This window comes from Sorex fumeus, unplaced genomic scaffold (assembly GCF_029834395.1).
Source record: "Sorex fumeus unplaced genomic scaffold, SorFum_2.1 ptg000079l, whole genome shotgun sequence".
Lineage (NCBI taxonomy): Eukaryota > Metazoa > Chordata > Mammalia > Eulipotyphla > Soricidae > Sorex > Sorex fumeus.
This window is the reverse complement of record NW_026606136.1, coordinates 3919319-3939982: the sequence shown is the minus strand read 5'-3', so window position 1 is coordinate 3939982 and position 20664 is coordinate 3919319. Positions and strand designations below refer to the sequence as shown.

Genomic DNA, 20664 nt, shown 5'->3' with positions numbered 1-20664 from the left:
AAACAGCTGGATAACAGAGAACAGGTCTCAGTTCTCCTCAGAGTTTCTGGGCCTTTTTTCTCATGGGAGAACTTTATCTCTACCTTTCCCAAAGTGCAGTCAGGCATCGATTACCACCTCAAGATTCCATTCTCCTCTATTTTAGAATCCTAACATGCTATCCCTCAGTTCATCAAGGTCAGTTAAAGTTCCTGTTATTTAATTTCAAAATATATTTTCTGTCTCTTTCTAGACTCTTCCAAACTCGGTGATTGGGTAGCACTGTAGCACTGTCCTCCCGTTGTTCATCGATTTGCACCAGTAACGTCTCCATTGTGAGACTTGTTGTTACTGTGTTTGGCATATCAAATACGCCACGGGGAGCTTGCCATGCTCTGCTCTGTGGGCAGGATACCATCAGTAGCTTGCTGGGCTTTCCGAGAGAGGTGGAGGAATTGAACCCTGGTCGGTGGACCATGTGCAAGGCAAATGCCCTACCCGCTGTGCTATCGCTCCAGCCCAATGATTGGGTAGACATAGTATTTAGTAGGCCTGTGTGTATCTTAACAGTCTAATCACAATATCTCACTACAAACAAAAACAAACTTCAAGTTTCCTTCAAATGAATGACCTTAAGATGAAGAGAGTCATGGGGCTGGAGAAATAGCACAGCGGGTAGGGCGTTTGCCTTCCATTGGGCCAACCCAGGTTCGATTCCCAGCATCCCATATGATCCCCTGAGCACCGCCAGGGGTAATTCCTGAGTGCAGAGCCAGGAGTAACCCCTGTGCATTGCCAGGTGTGACCCCCCCCCAAAAAAAAGATGAAGAGAGTCAGCTAAAAAGTGTGAGACAGAAGATAAGGAGATAAGGCTGGACTTGGAACTTTTTTCCAATCAAAAAATTTTTTTGAGATATCCTGAGTTTCAATAGCATTATAATATCAATATTCATATTTTTAGGCTTACAACACTACAGCACCACACCTGCCAGGTGAGGATGAGGGTTGCCTAACCCTCATCTGAGTAGATGAGTAGATTTGATATCAGCTGACGTTTAAAAAAATATACAACAGTGAAATGAGTCAGAGGGAGAGCGACAAACCAACTTTGCAGGGCACAGAGAAACATAGTAGGGGAATGATGAAAGCCCCAAGATAATAGAAACAAAGGGCAGGAGAGTGGGTCATTTGCAGGAAGCTTGCCCCAGTGAGAAATGGAGGTTGGGACAGGGAAAGGACCACTACAGCAATGACGGGGGAAGTGGTCATTCTAGATGAGAACTGGGTGCTGAGAGAAACCCTTTCTGTACTAGCCTTGTAAATCACAGTCCCAAAAAGGAAAGAAAGGAAAGAGAAATAGTTCCTGCCATAGAGGCAGGCTGGGGTGCACGAGGAAATCAATCATTTTGAGCCTGAAAGTCAATCACTAACAACTTTGTAGATTTGTAATTCATAGTGATTCAATGACATAAAAACAAAATAAAATTAAACTAAACTAGAATCACTGAATGTAAGAATTCAGAGTTGCTAGGTTGAATTTTAAGATGGGGAGAGGAAGGAAACAGTGTATCAAACCCAACCCTCCTACCCACTAATCCTTAGTGTTGACAGAATTCTGACTCTGTCGCCTCTTTAAACTCGGGAAAGGCCTGCTAAAAGCTCACCCACTCAGACGCTCCCTTCTATGTGAATTTGATTCCCTGCCAAGGTTTCAGTAATAAATAGTTTGCAAGTTCACAGAACACAGAGCTGCAGCTGTTCAGGAAACTTCAAAACAAGATCATAAGGTAAGACAGAAATTATGTTGGTAGATTTTTAATCAGGTTTTGCAAAGTAAGTTGTTAGGAACCATGGAGAACTGTATTTTTATTTCTGCAATGATGAATTTCTAGGTCATCATTACTGACAATAGGAATAAAATTTTACGGACATAATTCCATTTTGCTTTCCTTTGATTTTAAACTTTTAAAATATTTATTGTAGCAGTCTTTATGATAAGTGTGCCTGTCATGAAACTTTAAGAAGCATGTTCATAACTCTACCTCATAGTCTAAATGCTTATCCAAGACAAACTTAACAACTGTTTACAAGTGGATTTCAATTTACAAAAAAAGAGAAAAACTGAGAGGTGTCACCTCTCAAAATTTTCTGCTAAAAAACAATTTGTGAAAAACCAAGGAATTTATATACTAATTAGGTAACATTCAAAAGTGCATTGGTTTTACCACTAATCTTTAGAGATTTTTTTAAGTCGTTTATTCTCTTTGTTACTTGCTGTCTATCTTGTGGCAATATTTCTTGAAAAAAATAGTTTTGCCTTTCTTCCAACATGTGAATAAATAGACCTTTCTGGTCTTAAGCTAAAAATAGAGGGGAGAGATGGAGAGATAGACAAAGAAAGAGAGAGAGAGAAAGAGAGAGAGAGAAAAAGAGAGAGAGAATGTGGAGCCAGAGAGATAGCACAGAGGTTAAGCCTGACATTGTGTCAATCCCAGTTCTAATCCCTGGTATGTCATATGGTCCCTCAGCACCTAAGGGTCAGGCCTAAGCATCATTATAGAGCCAGCAATAGTCCATGTGTGTAGGATGTGGCCCTCAAACCCAACTCTCCTACCCCTTAATTACACAAAATATAAAAGTACTGGGACTGCACACAAGTTGACTCCAGAAGGTCTTTGGAAATTTGAGAATGAAGCGTCAGGAATCTAGCAGGGCCAAATCTACCATTTAATCTCTCTTTAGCATGTTAATTCTTGTTTCCCTGTGGTCCTGTGCTTTCTCAACATCTTCGTCTATTGCATCTCACAGTTGTCTTTTGAATATTCGAAGCTCCTTTTAAAATTCATCCTAGAAAAGGTATAGTCGGTGGTCAGAAAATTTTATTGTCCTCTATTTCCTAAAGTTTGGTGTGCTGGAACTGAATCACACAAGTCATGTCATGTTCTGAAACAGCTAACTTTCAGCACAGGCATCGCTTTATAGCTCAACTTTCACATTTTCTGCATTCTACTCTGAAAGGAGCTGAAATTTCCTACCAATATTAGCTAGCAAAATAATTTATGTTGGTTTTTTTCCCCTTCGTCATTGTTTAACATATAATATCTGTAGTAAAAATGTACACACCACCCCTTCCTACTTATAGAGATGGAAGAATTCTGAGAGCTTTTACTTAGTGGTTACAACACGGTAGGGAATAAAGGAAATGATTAAGAGGTAGTAGCTGTTCTCCTGAGCAAGGTTGTAGAGGATTAAAGAAAGGGTTTATGACTAACTTTAAGGGATACACATGACCATCAGTTGTAAAATGTTCTTCCCTGGGGAATAATTACATCATTATAGAGTAGGGGTTGGGGAGTGGGGAGTTGTTTAGAGGGCTTAGGCAGCCATGAGGATTGGGGAAGGAAGTGTTAAGAAAGAATACATAAGAATGTTTTTGTCTGGAAATGGATGAAGTAATTTTTGGAGATTTTCATGCAGAATTAAATCATTACACAGAAGTGCTTCAGAGGAGGCAGCACTAACACAATAAAAGTATCAGCAAAATTTTATGCCAATAAATCTGATAACATAAGGTCTATATTTCAGATGCTAGGGTGATCGCGCCAAAAATCAATGTACCTTTCACTCAACATATTGAAAATCTTGCAAAAATTTTCCTAATAGGAATTGAGAGTATTAGCCAGAATTATTATTCTTTTATCTAAATTTTCATCCAGGACATTTAGAAACATTAAGACCGAAAACAATCTCCTTGAATAGCAGAAAGAACCCCAATTTACCTCAAAAACTGATGCTTGGTATAGGACTTCAGAAATTGTGATAGAACTTCTAATCTCTTTTGCCTCCTGGGTTCACTGGTGCTGATACTGCATGAAAAGAAACAAGAGTTTCAATGTTAAGGCAGGAAGGGTTCATTATCTGGGGTGTGATAATGGAGAAGGAGTTCCTTCCTCTCACAGACTTCTGTCACATGGTGTCCTTGTTATTGTCATGTTATATCTGTGAAGGGTATTTGTTTGTTTTAACTAAAGAATGTGATATAATAATAATAAAAAATAGTCCATAGTTCTCATATGCACCATTTGCCATTGACTAGTTACATGATTTGGGATCTTTTTTAACTTTTCTGAGCGTGAACTATTTAAGGTGTAAAATGAGAAGAAGGAGGAGGAGGAGGAACACAAAAATAAAATTATGCATGAGGAGGAGGAGGGAAGTAGAGAAGAAGGAAAATCTAACCTAAAGGGGTGTGATGATTTATGAAGGCAAAACAAATTAGCAGTCGTTAAAGGCACTAATCACTGAATATTTACTAAATATAAAAAAGAGTCCTGCATTATCATTTAATCCTCACAGAACCTCTATTTGTCCATACCATTTCCTTCAGTACTCAGAAGCTACACCCAGTGGTATTCGGGGGCTGCTCCTGATAGTACTCAGGAAACCATACAGTGTCAGGGATTGAGCCTGGGCCGCCCACATGCAAAGCATGGACACTAGCCCTTTAAGCTATCTCCTCAATGCTGTGAGAAAATTTTATAAACGAGGATGTGGGATTTGAAAAAATTGTACTAACCCCAGATGATACAATAAGTCCATTTCAAAACAGATTGAAGTCCAGAAGGAAAAAGAATCAAGAAGAAAGGATTCCAAGTGACCTTATTTAGTGCGTCTCTAATATTCTTTGTGAAGGGACTTTCTGTTCAAGCTTCTATCCTTTTTTTTTTTTTTTCCGGAGTGGAGGGTTGGTGCTTCCAACAGGGCTAATCCAATAGTCCCAGCAACACACAGCCAATCTGGCCAGAAGTTCAGTCTAGGGCCCGGGCTCTGCATTGCTGGTGACACCAGGGATACTGTAGCAGTGCTTATAGGACTTCAGGGTTTTCAGGAGGCCACGTGCTGCTGGAGATCCAGCCTGACAAAATTCACATTATTTTTAACCCTAAAATAGTGAGAGGGCAATAAAACTCCCAGAAATTTATTTTAGGGCTGCATTCATTGCCATCAAGAAAAAGGGATCTGCCGATGAATGCCATTTTATTATACATTTTTCTCCTGAATTTTCATTAATATTGCCAGAACCAAAAGGGGTCCACCCACAAACTTGGCTGGGTCTTCTACTTTCAGTCAGGACACCAGTATGCATCTATTTCTTCACTTTGCAAAGCTCATAAATGATCATTACAGTTTTCCCTAGTAATACTAGTGCATCTGAGATCTTTCACAGCTACAAGAATGTTTTACTCATCACTTTCCTTTTTGATCCTACTGAAGATTGAATCATTTTTTTAATGCTTTAATAGAACTTCATGGCTTCATGTCTGCTGAGTTCAAATCTCAATCACTCTAACATTCTCAGCCTGCTGACTCTATCAAGTGCAGTTGTTCACGAAATATTGTTAAAAAAGCTTCTATATTATTTTCTTTAAAAAATATTGTTGGGGCTACTAGGCAGACCTCCCCGCTGGTGGAGCCTGGGGTCACCAAAGCCATACCTACAGCAAGGGGGTCAAACAGTGCCTGGGATCAAACCTAGGATCTCACATTTGCAAGACAAGTACTCTTTAGTCGCATCCTCGGTTCTATTTTCTTTTCATTTTATTTACTTATTTAAACTTAATTTTTAATTAATGTACCATGATTTACAAAGCTATTCACAATTGTTTTAGAATTCAATATTCCAATATCAATACCATCACCAGAGTCAACTTCTCTTTACCAGTGTCCAACAGGTTCCCTCAGGTACATTTTTAAGTTTGGTTGTGATGGTTTGGATCTCATCCTTTCAGTGATGTTGGCTCTGTGGCTTAGACATATACCTATATTACATCTCAATACTAAGGATGTGACAGAGGTCCCTCACCCTTGCCCATTACCTTCTGTCCTTGTCTTCTTACTCCCCAATTTCTTTCCTTCTCTGAACTCATTTCCATATTCAAGGGTCAAGGGTAATTTCTACATCCCCACTTGATAACTTAAATTCCCTTACCCTGTTATTCCATATGACACAGATAAGTGAAACCATCCAGTGCTTTATGTTCACTTAACATAAGAATCTTCCAGTTCTATCCAAGTTGCAGCAAACTGAATAATTTTAATCATTCCTTGCAGATGCATAGTATTCTATTGTATGCATACGTATTTCACAACTTCATTTTCCATTTATCTGCCATTGGACACCTATGCTGATTACATAGCCTTGCTACTTTAAGCACTGAGTGTCCAAAGACAAAACCACAGATCTATGGTAAACTAGTTTTTGATAAAGGAGCTAAGTACATAAAGTGGAGTTAAGATCGTTCCTTAAACAAATGGTTCAGGGATAACTGGATAACCTATTGTAAAAAAAATATTGATGCTATATCCATATCTGATACTTCACACAAAAGTCAATTCAAAGTAGATTAAAGACCTGAAGGTCAGACCAGAATCCATAAAGTACAATGAAGAAAATATAGGCAGAATGCTTTATTGGTAATATTGGGGTTTTTCTTAGACCATGTATAATTTAATTCATATTAAAAGGTTTTAATTTTTTTAATTGAATCACAGTGAGATACACAGTTTGTTGGTAATATTTGGATCATGTGTCCACTTCTTCACCCTTACTGGTGGATAGGAATAGGTTTGACTTTAATTTTTATATTTATGATTCTGCAGTTCTAATTTTCCTATTACTTTGGGGAAATAAAAGAGATGTTATGAAACAAAATTCATACTAGTTAACACCCAATATTATCTAATTCCTGTGGAATTTCAACCATTTTCAATTTTTCAGGGCATATTTTTCATGCTTTAGATGGGCAGTAAAACTCTTGTAAAAGTTACCTTGAAAGACCAATTTGTGTGGTGAAGAATGGAATTCTATATCTAGTGTGAGCATGGGCTAGGATATAAGCTTGTTTGTAATTATGTATACTTCTAACATATATACATGTCTAAACTAATGTTACTTCAATAAAATTAATTTGAAGGGGCTCAGGGATGTGACTCAGTGGTAGAGTGTCTGCCTCTCATACAGGAGGCCCCACGTTCGATCACCAAATCTGAGGAGTATGATTTCTGGCAGCACAGTAAGTGCAACCCTTAGCCAACAAAGTGTGTAACTTCTTCCACTACAACTAAATGTGTGCTTCCCCCACATATCTCAACAAAGTGCAAGACCCTGATAACCTAGCTGGATAGGGTATTTTGTTTTCTCCACTATATCCGATTAGTCTCTTCTGACTCATAGAGTCTCATTTGATAAATATGCTATGAATCTCACAGGCTTTCCTTTATACATAAGTGTGTATATCAGAAGTGTGACCCCAAACACCATGATCCACCATAATTATCAAAAAATACTGAATCTCGCCAAGTTATCAGAGTTCTGCCTTAGTCTTAAAGCCGCCTTTGAAATATTTTTAATTCAATTAATTTTCCAGACTTTCAGAACAGGAAACTAAGTCTTTAAGCAGACATATCAGAAGCACTTATTTCATATTATGGCAAGGGAGGAATGTGTTCATTTATAATTTGACCATCTTGTAGTCTGTTCAATTCATCCTTAAAAACAGACACTGAAATGCCTGACATATCTTTAACCCTTCAGAAATGCTTAATTCTATCAGTTATCCTTTTTGTCCACCACACTTGAGATTGAGGAATTCAGAAATTTTGTAATTCATGATCAGTCTCTTAACTTTCACTAAGAAATTTTTAACATATAGCATATGCACAGAAAACTGTGTTTATCATGACTGTATAGTTTAACAAATTGTTACAATTATAAAACTACATAACTAGGTAAAGAAATAGCAGTGCATAGAACTCCAGGTTCCTCCTCATGCCGTCTTCTAGAAATTATCCTCGATCTCAAGGACAGACATTATCATGATTCCAGTAACATTTATTCTATTTGTCTATGAGGCAAATAAAGAACCATTTATAAATAAATGCATACTTTATACACCCATCTAATGTTGTGTTTGTGAGATGTACCTATGTTCTCACACACAGATGTAACTTGTCTTGTCTCATTATTGATTAGAATTCATCTAAGTAAGTGTTACACAATTTATCCAATATTCTATAGATGAACATTTATGTTGTTTTAAACTTGGAGTTATATGATTAGAGCTAATACTTCTTTAGAACTTTATTTTGAGTGTACAGCTTCTAGTAAAATGGCTGGGCCAAGAGTATACCTATAATTCAGCTTTAGTTAATATCACCAAACTATTTTCCAAACCAGTGTATGAATTACAGTTGCACCAAATCCTTGTAAATAAACCAGTATTTTCAGTATTCCTTGTTTTTAGTATTCTGATAAGTGTGCATTGTGCTTCTCCTTCAATTTTTTAAAATTTTTTATTTTATAAGTTAGATCACAGTATTTGATTACATTTAATATTCAAACACTAATCCCACCACCAAATTCGGGATGTTTTCATCCCATGCCCCAATCCCTGTCCCAAAGCACAACCGAAATAATATATTTTGTGTTGTCTTGTGAATAACTGCTGAACATGCTTACAAAAAAGTGTTCATATAGGAAACAGGGTGAAGATTGTTCTATTTTGGCGGGAGCCATTAAGACATTCTGTAGGATATCACTAACATGTTGTTAAAGTTTGGGTGATGTGAGCTTTGGTATATATATCTGAAAACATGTATATATTTGCCTACTATTTGAACTCCATAAAATATGGTGTGGTAATTATAGAGAATGGGTAGGGAGTGTCTTATGATGTGTCGTGCGGTGGCTGCAGAAGCAGCCGTGTGGTCAAGGAATATGTTCACTCATATGTAAGCCTCGGCCCGAGCACATAGGGAACAGCCTTGAGCGTGGTGGCAGTTGTGTTGTGGAGGTTTTTGGGTGCCGGAGTTGGGTCCCTTGGGGTGGGGAAGGCTCTCACCTGCCTCCCTCTGGGGTGCCCTGAGTGAAACAGCCTGGCATGGAGTCTGGTGGCATGGCTATGGGGGCCTCATGTTATGCTCCCTTCTGGGAGAAGTAGCCGGATTGGGAGCTGATAACGAGACTATTTTTCTCCTTCAATTTTAAAGCATATGTTTTATTTATCATTTCTACACATATATTATGTTGATATGGGACAACCATTAGTTTCCTTAGACTTAAGTTAAGCAAGAAAACACACTTTCAAAGCAAACGTTCTTCTTTTAGACTGTTCCAGAGTCAGCTAACATGAATAGGCAAGTTCGCATTACATGCAGTTAAGCAATCTGCTTTGCTTATATTGTTTCTGATTACAGATATGTTCACACCTACTGCCATATATTTCTGTATAATTAGGCAAGGCACAGAAATAACTATTCCATACACAGATATACATAGATTAATCTATTCACAGATATACATAGATTAATCTGTTATCTTATCATGGATAACAAAGACAATAGTTTAATATATTGGTATTACCTTCCCTTGTAAGTAATCTTTCTTTGTGCATCTAGGTATTTTTTGTTTTAAGAAGTGTGACTTCCTAAAGCACTTCCTAGAGCACTGAAATGAGACTAAAACAAACAGAAATTTATCTCCAATTTTGAGGGCTGATTTTTAACCTACTAACTCAGGTATAATCATAGACTGTGGCTTGGCACCTTGTACATTTCTCACCTTGTTAAAGATGAAATTTCACCCTGACTTTTTTTTTGGTTTGTTTTTTGGGTCACAACTAATAATGGCCATAGGTTACTCCTTGCTCTGAACTCAGGAGTTACTCCTAGCAGTGCTCACGGGACCATATGGGATGCTGGGCATCTAACTCAAGTCTGCCGCATGCAAGGCAAATGCCCTACCTGCTGTACGATCACTCCATCTCTACCCTTGCCAAATTCTACAAAATGCTATACCAGAATTATTTTTCTGTAACTGTTTTAACTGCTTCTTCTAAAACCTTTCTCACACTCATATATTATTACATGCTATTAGAAAACAAATCAAGGATTTATTCTGTGGTTTGGCACCTGCTTCTTCCTCATGCATTTCTCACCTTGTCAAAGATTAAATTTCAGCCCAACTCTCCCCATTCCTCAAAAGTGAACAGTTTCACTGAATTATAGAAATCAAGGCATTGTATTGCATAGAATATCACTTGTACGCTTGTCATATCACTTGTTGTCCCGTTGTTCATCAGTTTGCTCCAACAGGCACCAGTAATGTCTCCATTCATCCCTGTCACATGCTAGTGTAGCCCAGTGGTGTATTAGGAGATCTTTCAGGGTCAGGAGAATGAAGCCTGTTATTGTTACTGCTTTTGGCATATCGAACATGCCACAGGTAGCTTGCCAGGCTCTGCTGTGTGGGCGGGATACTCTTGGTAGCTTGCGAGGCCCTCTGAGTGGTACGGAGGAGGCCTTGGCCATTGATGAGATTACATGGCACCGGGGCAGTTTGTGGGTGTGACTGCCAAGCTACTGAAAAACTGGGCGGTCTGGGTGGAGGAGGCCCCAATCCAAGCAGACTTGGAGATCTCAGCAGGTCTGGGTTCCTCTGCCGATTCTTTCATGGGTGAGGCTCGTCAGAGCATGTGGAGAGTGGCCTTGAGCATGGCTGTGGCTGGGTTCTGGAGGTTTTTGGCTGCCAGGGTTCTGCTTGGGGTGGGGAGGGAGACTCAACCCGCCCCCCCAGGGGCCCCCGTGAATACAGCCTGGCGTGGGGGCGCATTCAAAGATATTAAAGTTCATAGATGAGCCAGAGGATACATTAAAAAGTCTTGCAAAACTGAAACCATTCCCTGCACTTTCCTTTCTTAAACTATACTTATTGAGGTACTAGGATTTACAATACTGTTTAATTATACTTTTCATGGATTCATCATTCCAATATCACACCTATTGCCAGAGAAATTCCCTTTACAGTGTCCCAAGGACTCCCTCAGCCACCCCTCCTCTCATCTAAGCTCAGTTCTATAATCAAAGTCCCCAGTTCTTAGACTTTGGATATTATTTAATGTGTTTTTTGTATAATGATTTGTTGTTACCTTCACATTTTATATCCCACATATGAGAGAGATTTTTAAAATTTAATTGAATCATTGTGAGAAACAGTTACAACACTTTCATGATTAAGTTTCAGTCATACAATGACTGATCCCTCCACCTGTGCACATTTTCCACCACAATGTCTCCAGTCTCCTTTCCGCCACCCCCATCCCGTCCCACCCACTGTGTCTGTGACAGCCACCTTCCTTCTTGCTCTCTTTCTACTTTGGGGCATCATGGTTTGCAATACAGATACTGAGAGGCCATCATGTTTGGTCCTTAGTCTACTTTCAACTTACAGAAAGAGGCCCTCCCGTTGATCATCGATTTGCTTGAGCGAGCCCAGTAACGTCTCCATTGGAGACTTTGTTGTTACTGTGTCTGGCATATCGAATACTCTCGGTAGCTTGCCGGGCTCTCCGAGAGGGGCGGAGGAATCGAACTCGGGTCGGCCATGTTGGCTGCGTGCAAGGCAGACGCCCTACCCGCTGTGCTATCGCTCCAGCCCTTACAGAAAGAGATCTTTTAAAAATTTATTGTAGAGATGGTGACTCACACATCTAGATGAATAAAACTAAACTCCTAAATTTCACAAAGCGGTATATCAGTGATAAATTAATAAAAAAATTTTTCAAGAATTTTCTTCTTAAAGATGGTATATAAATTAAAAAATTAATAACAAATAATTCTGTACTGACATATTTTAACATTTACATGAAATAGATATATTTTACAAATATACAATTTAGTAAGAGTGAGGAGAGAATCACAGTCATGGTCCTCCCATTGTTCATCGATTTGCTTGAGCGGGCCCAGTAACATCTCCATCATAAGACTTGTTACTGTCTTTAGCATATTGACTACATCATGGGTAGCTTGCCAGGCTCTGCCGCGCGGGCAAAATACTCTCGGTAGCTTGCCGGGCTCTCCAAGAGGATATATTTTACAAATATACAATTTAGTAAGAGTGAGGAGAGAAGAATTAAGAAAATTTTAAGGAAATTTCTGAATAGGCCTACAAAAGTATAAAAAGTGTGTTTTACTCAAAAGAGGGAATATTGACTTTGGATTAGAAAATATTCTATTATAGATAACATTTAAGAATCTTGATTGATAAATAAAAGATTATAATAAAAATTCCGATGGATGCAAAAAAATCACCTGAAGAGACATAGAACATTCAATATAAATGAAACATTAATTCATCATTTTAGAAGTACAAAATTCCTCAACAAGCAAGGAGTAAACAGATCTTTCTTAATCTAGTAGAGAGCGGCCATAAGTGCTATGAGTGAGTGCCAAACTTAGTTCCACGTGCTGAGAAGTTTGTTCTCTCTTCAAAGAAGGTCCATTAATGCTTCCAGAAAACCTAGTTTCAGGGCTATGAATCCTTTAAGCTGTTGCCTGTACATAAACCTCTGTATCACTTCCTCAATATGAATGATAACCTGGCTTGATAGATTACTCTTGGTGGTGCTTGTTTCACTGAGGGTTTTGTTTTCCCCCACTGTATCCCATCATGCTCTTCTGACTCATAGAGTCTCACTTGAGAGATCTGCTATGAATCTCATAGGCTTTCCTTCGTACACAAATTTCTTTCTGATCTTGCTGCTTTCAATGTTCTGTCTCTGACTTTTGTCATTCTGATTATAATGTGTTTGTAGTTTTTCTTTATGCATTCATTTTCACTGGGAACCTTCAGACTTCTTGAATCTGGTTGCTTGTACTCCTCAACTCTGGGAAATTCTTTGCTGATTACCTGTGCTATTTCTTTGAACTCATGAAGCATCCTCAACATGGTGTCACTAAAGTTACTCTCTGAGAGTTTACAGCATTGATTGGCACTGGCAGAGTATTCTGTGTTATTATTTCCACTTGTTGAGCTTTATGGGCATCTTCCCATTGTGTTTGCTGTGCTGGGGGTGAATCTTTGTGATTAGTCCCACTGGGAGTCTCTGAAAGATTATGCTGGGTGTTGCTTTTCTTCCCTGCCCCTCTTCACCCAGTGACAGGAGGTTTAAGTGCAAGCAGTGTGAGGTGTGATAGTAGAGCTATAGCCTGGCCACATATGTGATGTTGAGAGTCAGAAAATATGGAGGTGGGTCTGCTAGAATATCAGAGGGGGGGCTGGAAGCTTCCAGGACCTGGCTGGAAGAAAGGGAATCTCTTCTGGTTTCAAAACGTCCCTAGGAATGTCACCTGGGAGGGAAACCTCACCTGAAAGTTGCGTGAGCAAGCAGAGTCTCATATCTGGAGTGGGCCTGCTGATATGGAGGCTGTCAAGCGTCACTCCCTTTCTTCATACCTTTTTCTTTAATGCTGTTGCAGAGGTTACCAAACTTATTTTCCAACCATCCCTTTTGACGGATTATTTGTGCTGCTAAGTCTCAACAGTGGTGGGATGCAACTTAAACACAACAGTATAAACGCTGGGTGGAATTGGAAAATATAAACTCTAGATTGCTATGTTTTTTCAGAGACAGCCTCATTCCATCAGCTGTCTTTGTGGTAAGATGGCCTCTTACCACAAAGTAAACATAGTGAAGAAGCAGAGTGACCCAGCAACTTTTACTAGCTCTTTAACCTTTTAGATAACAATCTCAAAGTGGTGATGATAAGGCCATTTAGTTAAGTGAAGGAAATGGCAGAAAAGACAAAGAAAAATAAAGATGAGAGTATGAGAAAACTTGAATCGGAAGTCACTAACCGAAAAGCATGGTAGATAAACTAAAGAAAGTTACTGGTAGGCTTGAGATGAAGGACAGAATCTGAAGACTAAATCAGCTGAAGGATAAGATGCAAGAAAGCATCAATAAAGAACAGGATAAGGGAAAATCTGACGAATAAATGAAAACAGTGTCAGAGAATTATGCAACCATTTGAAGAGGAATAATATCCCCTAAATTGTTGGAGTCCCCAAGGAAGAGAAAGGTGAGAATTAAGATCAAATTCTATATGGATTGGGTCACACGGAGAACTTCCCCAATCCGAGGACTGAGTCAGACACCAGATCCAAGAAGCTCAAAGAGTTCTACATAAAATAAACCCAAACAGAAGAACTCAAAGACATGCTGTAATTAAAATGACAAAAAAACAAAGAGAGAGAGAATCCTGAGAGAAGCAAGATCAAAGGAGATACTTACATATAAAGAATCCCATAAAAAGCACAGAAGATCTATTAAATGAAACTCTATAGGTCAGAAGAGAGTGGCTGGACATAACAAATAAATTGTGCTGGGTGAAATATATACCCATACCAACAAGAATAGTGGAGAGAGAGAGAAAAAAAAAGGAAATTGCCTGCTATAGAAATAAATAAGCTGGGAGGAGGGTGGTGGAAGGGAAACTGAGGAATTGGTGGTGGGAAATGTATACTGGTAGATGGATGGGTACTGGTAGACAGATGGGTACTGGTAGACACTGTATTGATGGATGGGTACTGGTAGACACTGTACTGAAACCCAAACATGATCAGCTTTGTAACTTAGTTTCTCATGATGACTCAAAAAAATTTTTTTTCTTTAAATACTCTATCCAAGCAGGATATTGTTGAAATTTCAAGGATTAACACAAAACTCCACAGACAAGAAATAGCTTTAAAAAAAATTGTTACCAGCTTTGCAGAAAAACTAAATGTCACATTTTGATAAATTTCCTAGATTACTGACACTCTTAACCTATATTGAATCTGCTATTTAATCAATGAAATTATGAGCCTAATTTTAATAATATACTTTTTATTTCTTGTTCAACTGTACTAGCACATGAAGCCTTTACAGATTGGCTTTTGTTGTCATCTCCTGTTGTCATCTTCTGAGAAGGGCGTAACATCACTATTAATACCATGGTGCCTTATTTGCTTCAAAACCTTGACTCTATTAATTTTTACTAGAAATTTTCCTGAGTAAATACATTATGGCTTGGACTGCACCTGAGTTTTTTATGATAAGGTTTATTGAACAAGCGAGATAGTATAGGGTTTAGTTTGCCTTGAATCAGCTATCCCTGATTCAGTCCTCAGCAATGCATATTTTCCCATAAGCACTATCAGAAGTGACCCCTCAACACAGAGCCAAGAGTAAGATCTAGGCATGGCCAGGTGTGATCCAAAAACAATACCAGAAAAAAAACCCAAAACATAAAATTTGTTTTTCTTTCTCATTTCTCTCAGAACACTATCAATCTAAAACAATTTTATACTTAATTCTCCATCTTAGACTGTAAGAAGTAAGTGGGTAGTCCTCCCGTTGTTCGTCGATTTGCTCAAGTGGGCCCAGTAACGTCTCCATCATGAGACTTGTTGTTACTGTGTTTGGCATATTGAATACGTCATGGATAGCTTGCCAGGCTTTGCCATGCAGACGAGATACTCTCGGTAGCTTGCCAGGCTCTCCAAGAGGGGCAGAGGAATCGAACTCGGGTTGGCCATGTTGGCTGCGTGCAAGGCAAATGCCCTGCCCGCTGTGCTATTTATTTTAATTTATTTATTTTTTATTTTGGAATTTTGAACCTACCCAGTGTTGCTTGGAGGTTACTTTCAACTTTCTGCTAGGAGGTCACTTACTGGTGGCAATCAGGGGACCATGCAGTGCTAGGATAAAACCTGGGTCTCCTGCATGCAAAATAGTTTAGTCCATTGAACTATTTCCCTGACACAGTTGTACTGGACCATGGGTAGTATGATTTTAAATTGCATATAGGGACTCACTTTTCATAAGATGACAAATTCCCAGATCAATGATTTTTCTTCTGTCCAGTAGCACATTTGTGATAAATAAGCTTCCTAGCTGACTGTCCCCTTCTGTACTCAATCATCCTTACACTGTGAGTATAGCACTTTGGTATCCAGGGTTATTTAACATTTTTCTGCTAGAATCTTTTTTTATTATTATTAGTGAAACACCATGAGGTACAGTTGTAGACCTACAAATTTTCATGCTTGGGTTTCAGTTATACAATGATTGAGTACCCATTCCTTCACCAGTGCCCATTTTCCACCACCAGTGAACCCAGTAGCCCTCCCACCTCCCTATCCCATTCCCTCCCATCCCACCCCTCCTCTGTGGCAGGGCATTCCTTTTTGCTCTCTCTTTCCTTTAGGGTGTTGTGGTTTGCAATAGAGGTATTGAGTGGCCATTGTGTTCAGTCTGTAGTCTACTTTCAGCACGAATCTTGCATCCCAAGCGAATCCTTCAAACACCCTTTTCTTGGTGTTCCCTTCTCTATCTAAGCTGCCTTTTCCCCCAGCATCTGCTGCCAGCTTCCAAGCCGTGGATCAGATCTCCTGGTACTTATCTCAGTTATTCTTGGCTGTTCGTCTCCCATTCTTTTACTTTATATTCCCCAGATGAATGCAGTCTTTCTATGTCTGTCCCTCTTTTTCTGACTCATTTCACTTAGTATGATACTTTCCATGTAGAACCACTTGTGAGCAAATTTCATGACTCCATCTTTTCTAACAGCTGCTTAGTTCTACTACAATATTTATCAAAGGCTTATCCTAGGGTTTAGCTTCTACTTCTGAATTAATATAGTTATCCATTCTGTCCCTCACATTTGGCAGACAACTTCAGTAAAGGATCATCCAACTGCTTTCTCCTCAGTATTCATACTAAATATTATTTATTTTTATAACTGCAACAATGAATTGTAAATATCTATTGTTTTCTGCATTTGAGTTGTTTTTGTCAAGATGACTGATCATGATAAGTGATAAAATGCTAACATAATCACTGGTTGTGGTAACTAATCCACTATTATTCTCGTTTAAAAAGTCTATAATTAGCCTTGTAATGAGCAAATATAGATTCAAACATATAAACTACATGTATATTTATAAAATCCTGTTCTTTACTTTTTTATTTCTTGGGAGCATTTCAGAGAAGATTCTATTCCCTTTAACCTTTAAAAATTTGGAATTCCCTCTAATAATCATGAAGTATAGCACTTTTTTCCTTATGACTCTGCTAAATCTAATGTCACTAATAGTATGTGGACTAGCGTTGGGCCCCATTTTACAGGGTCAAATATTTCAATTGGTATGGACCCATTCAATGTTTTAATTGAATCACTGTGAGATAGAAACTTACAAAGTTCATGATTAGGTTTCAGTCATTCAGTGTTCCAACACCCAACCCTCCACCAGTGTACATTTCCCAGTGTCCCCAGTTTCCCTCCCATCACCCACCCACCCCCAGCCTTCCTCTATGGAAGGTGCTTCTCTTCTCTCTCTCTCTCTCTCTCTCTCTCTCTCTCTCTCTCTCTCTCTCTCTCTCTCTCCCTCTCATTGTATGTGTGTGTTCTTTGGGCACTGTGGTTTGCACCACAGAAATTGAAAGATTATCAGGAATATCCATTTCCAGCTATTTTTATCATACTCTTCCCTTCTCTATCTTATCTACCCTCCACCGCACACGCACTTACGATTGATCCCAATCACTGACCAGTCGTCCTCCATGCTACATTTTTCATTTCCTTAGTATTATAATCTCTCCAACATAGAAAATGTTAAGCAGAATCCTGGTATAGATAAGGAGTGTGAGATTTGGGGAGAAAAGCTGAAAAGATGAAACCCACCAGGTTTAAATTCCCCCTCTCCTGAACAGCTTGTGAAAATCTTTGCTTCATGGGGCTCATGAGACAGTAATGCAGTAGGGCGTTTGCCTTACATGTGACTGACCCAGGTCTAATCCATAATACCTCATGTGATCCCCTGAATACTGTCAGGTGTGGCCCAAAATCAAAACAAGAAAAAGAAAAGAGATAAGAAAAGGAAATTCTGGGGCCAGAGCGATAGCATAGTGGGTAGGGCGTTTGCCTCGCACGCAGCTGACCTGGGTTCCATCCCGGGCATCCCATATGGTCCCCTGAGCACTGCCAGGAATAATTCTTGAGTGCAAAGCCAGGAATAACCCCTGAGCATTGCTGGGTGTGACCCAAAAAGGGGGGGGAGGAAAAGAAAATGAAATTTTTGCTTCAAGCTTTAACTTCAAACCTTGGTTAGGCAAGTTACTTATCAATCTGTGCCTTGGTTTCTTTAGATACAAAGTTGGGGAAATGAGAGTTAAAATAACTATATTATTGAATAAAGTAAATATGTAAAGCAGTTAGTATAGTACTTGTAACATGGTCAACACTGTGGAAAGGTTAGTTATGAAAATAGAACTTCTAATTATGCATGTATATAAAAAATTTCCACAGAATTTAAAAAATATACAGTTTGTACATTATTTTCAAGGGCTAGAGCGATAGCACAACGGGTAGGGCGTTCGCCTTACAAGCGGCCAACATGGCTGACCCGAGTTCGATTCCTCCGCCCCTCTTGGAGAGCCCGGCAAGCTACCGAGAGTATTCGATATGCCAGACACAGTAACAACAAAGTCTCCAATGGAGACGTTACTGGGCCCGCTCGAGCAAATCGACGATCAACGGGAGGGCCTTTACCTTTACCTTACATTATTTTCAATTGTACTTAAGTAAATTTTAACGGGGTGGTGGTGGTAGGGAAGCTGAGGACACTCATGGGGAAACACACACTGGTGAAGGAACAGGTGTTAGAATATTATATGACTGAAACCCAATCATGAACTTTGTAACTATATCTATATCTATATCTATCTATATATAACTATATCTCACTATGATTCAATTAAAAATAAACCTTTAAAAAATAAAGTAAAAGTAGAATAATTGATAAATATATATAATCTTTGCATTTTTCACATTTAAGCAAATGGAACTTATATGAAATAGCATAAGTACTGTACTGTCTTTTACATGAGCATCCTGCTATGGAGAAAGCAAGGTTGGCCTTTCACACTTACTTTCACTGACAATGATTCTATCACTGCAGTTGCTTAGAAGCTGCCTCCAAAGATATATGAATAAAGAAGATAGCAATTGAAGGGAGTAAAGGTTTTTAAACAATAGTTGTTCTCACATACTGCTTCCCTGATTCAGCAGGTTTGTTAACGTCAACTTTTTTGTCAACATTCAAGGCACTGGCATAATGAGTTGATTTTTAAATTATTATTATTATTTCAATAGAAATAGCAGTCATTGTTCCTTACTTGATACCTTCCAGTTTCCACAACCATCCTGCCAAGTAAGGCTGCTTTCTTTTCCCCGTGACTTGTAACACACAGGAGAATGATTTGTTGTGCACGCCACCTCACCAACTCTTCTATTAGCAGAGGACATATAGTGTGACGGAGTCATAGAAACACAGGGCTTAATTGTAATTCCAAAAGTGTGCTATCCAGAGTAATGATCCCATGTGATTAACAAATAGAAATTCCAAGCAACTGTTTTGAGTAGGTGAACAATATAAAGGGCCTATTATGTCAGAGCCTGCTTGTGTAGCTTTTTTTTTTTATGTAGGAGTACTGCTATTTATTCAGCCACTGATTAAGCTGATTGAATTGGGCATGAACTTTACTTTTTTTTAATGAATCACCGTGAAATGCAGTTACTAAGCCGTCATGTTCGAGATTCAGCTGTACAATGAACGACACCCATCCCTCCACCAGTGCACACTTTCCACCAGTGTCCCCACTATATCCCCCCCTTCCCATTCCAGTCCTCACCCTGCCTCCATGAAAGGCAATTTCTCCAATACTCTTTCTCTACTTTTGGGCGTTATGTTTTGCTCAAATTTTCCCACCACCATTTGAGTCTGCCTGCCAGGGACGGATGCTAGATCATTTATTGCCCCTTATTCATTTTGAATATCATGGGTGCCGCAGTCATGCACTTCTGGAATCCTGGATTGTAGATGGTTGAGTTCCAGAGACATTTCTGTAGGGCTCTAATCCATTTTGGAATTCAATTGAGCATCTCAGGACCAGGGATGTTGGTGTGCTAAAATGGTGCCCGGAGGAACATTGTGGGTGTGACAGCCAGGCTGATGAGCAGGCAGGGAGCCAGGGAGGGACAGCCCAGCTCCACTGTCCCCAGGTGGCATGGAGATTTAGTCCTGGGCCCCGCATACCTGGGACTTGCTTGTGGAAACTCTTGGTTGCTGAGATTCCATCTGGAGTAGACAGGCCGACTGCACCTGCTCTATCTGGGGTGCTCTGGTGGAATTGACTTGGTACGGGGCCTGTAGAGATCTCCGGCTCTGTGTTGTCTTCCAGGAACTCACTGCTGTGTCTCTGACTTCTGCTCTCTTTCGAGATTTATTTATGGGTCTCTGAAGCAAGGCCAGTAATAGAGTTTACAGGGTAGCACTGGAGTTGGTTCATGAGGGTGACTGCCAGTGCTTCCATGTGTATTGGGAAGTGGGCGGGAGATGGCTCACCCCAACTCTGTGAAAACCTGGAGATTTCAGTCACAAATCTCGCATACCCAAGTTGTAAGCAGATTTTATCTTGGTGAGGTCAGTCCTCAGGTGATGAAGTCAGGTTGGGGATATGGCAGCGATTTTGGATTGCGGAAACAAGCGGCTGCTGGGGGCTCTGCTTGGGCAGGCAAAACCAACGATTTACCCCAGTCTGTTGAGCCATGCGCAGGTCCGAGATTAACTGTGACTTGATCTCTTTCGAGATTTATCTATGGGTCTCTGAAATAAGGCCAATAAATGAGCTTGTATAGCTGAGCTGGAGGTGGTTTGTGGGCATGGCTCCCACATACCTAACTTTTGGCTGTTTAATTTCTTGGTAAACTTGATCCCAAGTTGTTGGGTCCAGCCAAAGGCACAGT

General features: G+C 39.5%; 1 protein-coding gene across 3 annotated transcripts in view; it reads left to right on the top strand.

The window, feature by feature from the left end:
• Nucleotides 1–1632: 1632 nt before the first annotated feature.
• The window catches only part of IL33 (interleukin 33), a 58468-nt gene continuing 39436 nt past the window's right edge, over nucleotides 1633–20664 (top strand). For all 3 annotated transcript variants that reach the window (XM_056130616.1, XM_056130615.1, XM_056130614.1), the window contains exon 1: nucleotides 1633–1766. The gene's annotated coding sequence lies outside the window, so the exon portion shown is untranslated. The remainder of the gene's footprint in view (nucleotides 1767–20664) is intronic.